General features: G+C 45.4%; 1 protein-coding gene and 1 long non-coding RNA gene across 3 annotated transcripts in view; one reads left to right on the forward strand and one right to left on the reverse strand.

Moving 5' to 3' along the window:
- The window catches only part of LOC103624459 (cytochrome P450 2C9), a 6,100-nt gene extending 5,804 nt beyond the window's left edge, over positions 1 to 296 (forward strand). Inside the window, exon 10 of the mRNA XM_008643727.2 lies at positions 1 to 296. The gene's annotated coding sequence lies outside the window, so the exon portion shown is untranslated.
- A 343-nt stretch (positions 297 to 639) lies between these two features.
- LOC108444657 lies at positions 640 to 5,002 on the reverse strand. Of its 2 annotated transcripts, XR_001859286.1 has the most exons (4): positions 3,846 to 5,002; positions 1,989 to 2,101; positions 1,366 to 1,422; positions 640 to 937 (listed from the first exon to the last, which is right to left on the reverse strand). It is a non-coding gene; the product is annotated as an uncharacterized LOC108444657 (long non-coding RNA). The 2 variants fall into 2 exon arrangements; XR_001859285.1 differs by having other exon boundaries at positions 640 to 1,422.
- Between the last annotated feature and the right edge of the window lie 6 nt (positions 5,003 to 5,008).

A 5,008-nucleotide genomic window follows, 5' to 3' on the forward strand; every position in this document is an offset into this window, starting at 1 on the left:
AGCAGGAATATTGGCCCACCTTTCCCAGGCCTTCAGGAAGGCAGTCCAAACACAGGTACACGCACAAAGCAGAGACCACTGAAGGCTCACGGAACTTCACCACACCCCAGGAGGCCCTGGGTGACATTGCAGCCTCTTGCACTGGTGCTCTGTCACAGGATCACTGAGTGCAGTGGCTGCATCAAACAGCGCCAACACAGCTCCTGCAGCACATCCCACCAAGACCATGCTTTGCAGATGGATAGTGCTGCATGTGTGTACCTTAATGATTCAATAAATAAAAATCTATTTATGAAGATTTGAGCTTTATTTAATTTGGGTTGGGGCAGTGCCCACATTTGCTGCTGCACTGCAGAGTAGGTCTGCAGAGCCTGTGGCCAGCACCCTGTGGGAAGGGCTTTCCCTCCTGGGCAAGGATCCTGTCTTTGTCATTCACTGTGATCACTGCTGCTGCCTGCAAGGAGCTCCAGAGCAGTCGCAGCACACCTCCAGCCAGGAAGGCTCACAGTTCTGGAGAAGAAGGGTGTCCTACAGCCTAGGGGCTTTCTGCCAAATGAAAAGAATGCATTCATGCTTTTTGCAGGATGTTGCAAGGAGATCACTTTTACCTGAGCACTGAAGACTGCAACCAACTCTCTGGCTGCTCTTTTGCTACCATCAGGATCACTGCAGGGATTTAGAGGTTCTTTATTAAAATGAATTAATTTAGGAAAAGGGTAGTGTCTCTTTTTTCTGGCCCCAGCTACAATTTGGTGTTCTTCTTTCAGTAAGAGGCTGGATGGTTTTCATAAAAATATTCCACCACAGATGACTTTCTTCTGGGCTTCTTTGTTCCTGTGGGCTGTGGTTGTGTTTGGATATTCAGTTTGTTGTGTTTGTCTTGATCTTCATTTACATAGATACTTGTTGTCCCTTGCATCATGGTCATATAAAAGTCCTAGTGGCAAAACATAATTCCTGTGATTGATTGTCACAAGGCACTCAGAGACCATGTGAGTACTGCAGAGAAAACAGTGTGCAAGAATTCCCACCTCCCTTTGGAAATGTTTAGCATTATTTTGAAGGAAATATATTTGCCCACATCTCAGGTCCATGCCTCCTTGTCCCTCCATTTTTTCCCATGAAGGCTGCAGCTCTAATGCTTGTGTTCTCTAAAACAATAGCAAACCATCACTGACTGCTGATCTGGGATTGCAGTAAATGCATAGACGTGCAAGCAGAAATAGCAGTCATGTATGAGACCCAGGAACAATGGGGAGGAGATTACCTTGAGCTTTCCATTAGTCTAAGGCTGCCCTAAAAGCCAGTCCTGCAATCAGGAACTCAGCAGCCTATATGCTTTGTTGAGAGTTAAAATTGGCTTACATCTGGAGGTCTTGGAGGGGATGATTCATATTCCTGCCCACTGGGATGCTGATTCATCTGAGGCAATGAACAAAACAGTGACAAACAACATCTATCAACAATTCACGAACAACTGCATGAGAAGCACAGGGCAGCGAGAAAATGTTGTTACTAAACAGCTCCAGAATGCAGGACATGCTCAGGAGATAAATAACAACATGGGGGATAATATTTGGGATAATATCCAACATATCCTAAGGTGGATGCAAAAATGCTCTTTCTTTTGGAACAACAACAGGGTCACTTGACACCTGCCCATGAGAACAATCTTGCAGAGGTCTGCTTCATAATCCAGGGCACCAGCCTCCTCTGCTCCAAGTGCCCTAAGACCAGGCAATACCTCCAGGACAGAAAGGCTGGGGCCAGATGCTAAAATTCAAGCAGGTGTCCGAAACTGTCTCTTGCACCATAAGGAAAGGCAGAGCTAATGAAGCAGTGAGTTTGATTGATTTGGTTGGGGCAGAGAACAGGAGGGTTAAACACTCCCAGGGGCTTTTAGACAGGTGGTCCAGTGGCCCCACCTCTCCTGCTTTCTGACCTCCCCCCACTACTCCCGTCCAAAGACCCAACCAACTCCCACTCACCATTTCACGCTTCTCCATGAAAATTCCCTGCATGCAGTAACAGCAGACTGCCCAATGTTAGGGTTAGTGCACCTTTTAGGATAAGCTTCTCTTCCTGCTAATACATGCAGAACCTGTAGAGAGGAAGAGATGATGGCATTTCTTGGGCTAACTCACAAACTGACCAGGTCCCAGCACACCCAAGCTCTGGTACACACCTGGGAAGCTGGGCTTTAGGGCACTGGAGCCTCCATCTCCTCTCCACCAGCTGCATGGCAAATAGGGCAGCTTCTGGCTCTAAGAGTGCACTTAACGTGAGGCACAGAGGGGAATCCTGCTTTTGCTTTCCAAGGCTGGCACCTCATCTGCCAGAGCATTTGCTAGAAATGCCAGGGCAAAGTGGAAGATTTCTGCTGGCTTGATGCTGGGACCAATGAGCCTGTCTGGTCTGCAGCACCATTCTTTGTCTGAAGTAAGTTGTACCACTGGGCCATATTGTGCCATGGTACTCTGGTGCAGGAGGCTACAGGGGGATGCTTATTCCTTAGGTCATCTCCATTGCTGCTTTGCCTTTGGGAGCAGCTGGGAGGAAATTCAGACACCATGAAGGTTTGTATAGCTGTGACACACACCACAGGAAATGTTCTGGGTGGTGGGACATAAACGAACTAGGTGTGTGTTGGGGAAAGAACAAAAACATGGTCCTTAGCAAGCAGGGTAGACATCAAGCAGTGGACAGAAAGAGGAAGAAAAGCATTTTAGGTGCTGCCCTAGCAGCATTTTGCTGCCATGGAATGTGGATCACAACTTTGCAGTAAGGAACATCTGCCTCATCCTGCTGTCCTTTGCACAGGAGTTTCATGTCTCTGGGTCTTGGGACCTGCTGCTGAAGGCCATAGCCTGCAGTGTAATGTGCAAATGTCATAGCAATATGTAATATGCAATGTGTCAAAGCAAATGAGCTAGTCCTTTGAAAAATATTTATGGACTAATTCCCAGATCCCTGACACTTATCACTGCAGACCTGCATCTCAGCCCCCATGTGTGAGCAACACATGGAACAATGCAGCCCTCTGGCTGGCCAAATTCTTTCTCTGCCCCACTTTCTAATGCTCCCTTGATTGCAAAAGCCAAGACAAACCTAAACACCCACAGGAAAGTTCCTTCCTGGTATTAGCAGTAGAGACAAACAACAGTTGGCAGAACAAGGAATGTAATAAGAAATTTCCTCCCCTTGCAGAAGTGGAAAATGCATGCATACAACAGAATGTGCAACTGAATCCACAGTCTTAAAGAATGCAGAGATTCATTCTGGGCACAGGTACATTTGTGATTGTCCCCACACCCTCTTCTTTTCCCCCTCTAAAAATTATTTTAGTTAGTGAAATGTAAAACCACACAAAGACCAGAATACATATTCACACATCAGAGGGTTTGACATTTTTTTCCTTAAGAAAATTTCACACATTTAGAATTATTGACTGTTAAGTCCAGTCAGTACAGCAGAAATATTCTACATAGATCATTGGTTGGAATGCACAGTACAACATTTGTGAACACTGTCACAAAAGACACCTGGATGAACACTAACAAGTGTAGTGGATCTGTCAAACCACATTGCAAGCATCTGCAACAAACCAGTCTGGGGTAGATGGGAAATTACCAGAACGTGGAACAAAGATGTTAAAGTACATGGGAACCTGCTGCAGTCACTTTTCCCTAGAGCCATTGCTGCCACTAAAAGGTCAGGAAACTTGAACTTGTCACCTGAAACTTTGCTTCTGTTTCACAGGGATTGATGCCACAGTTTTATTTCCAGACCCAGTTCACTGTAATTTTGTTTGAACTGGAGCAAGGAAGAGAAGGACAAACACATACCCCATCTAGCAGAGCTTACTTCTCCAGACCTGCATGGTCAAACAGCTTGAGGTCAGAGGTCTTGCCTGTAAAAAGGCCACAAAATTTTAAAAAAGAAACAAAGCAGACCTGAAATAAACCAATAAACCAAAACCAAAACAGAGATAACATGATTTTATACAGCCTGCAATAAAGCTATAGTCAATGGTACAGTATTGTTCACATTACACTTATTAAGGCTTTGACTACTGGTCTTCTACATGCACATTTTATATACATATAATCCTCTGTGTGTGTACATAAATTACTTTACTTTTCTTGTTCTAAGCAAGAAAATATCTTCATGCATTTGCTTCTCCTAGTATTCACAATACTTGGACCATATTCTATTCAAGGATTTCTGGAGAGGGCTGGGTCTATTTATTATCCATCTGAAAATGCCCTTATCTCCAGGAATGTCATTTGTGCCTGACAGTGGCACTGGCCCCACACTTCTCCACAGTCATACACCAGAGAGGAGGTGCCACCCCAAAGCCTGACAGCACAATGGTTATGTAAACATAGTAATCCTTGGATTATAAATACTTTATTAAAGCTAACACACCTCAGCTTTTAGCTCATAATTGCCCATGAGTGCCTTAATGAAACATTCAGAATAAAGTATTGTTTTTCCTCTTATATCAACTGCTCAATTACAGTGGTTCTCCCAAAAACACATTTTTCCTTATTTTTTTCTGAAAGAAGCACCAAGCTACCTGTAAATTCTTTGAGCATGTGGCTGGGTAGCTTTCACGAGCAAACGAGAACGTGTCTGAGCCTTATAGCTCTAAGTGCTCTAAGTCGAAGTCACCATCTCACTTGCAGCCTTGCCATGAAGTTAAGAGACTGGGCCATGCACCAGTGACAAACAGGGAGGAAGCAGAAACCAGAAGAGCTCTTCCATTCCTAGTCCCATGCCTGTAGCTTGCACATGTTTGACAGGTTCCCAGAGATCACCAAAGCTGACCTGTAGCATGGCCTGTGTCCCTCTGCCTCAGGGACACCCTGACTCCCCCTGCCCCGGTGTGTCCTTCAGTGAGATGTTCTGGCCAGCTGAAGTCGCAGAGCACTCCTAGGTTGTGGGGGGGAGCCCTGGGGAGAGCAGCTCAGCTGTGAAAAGGAAGGGCTCATAGGGAAGTGGTAGT

The sequence above is a fragment of the Corvus brachyrhynchos genome, unplaced genomic scaffold (assembly GCF_000691975.1).
Source record: "Corvus brachyrhynchos isolate BGI_N302 unplaced genomic scaffold, ASM69197v1 scaffold61, whole genome shotgun sequence".
NCBI lineage: Eukaryota > Metazoa > Chordata > Aves > Passeriformes > Corvidae > Corvus > Corvus brachyrhynchos.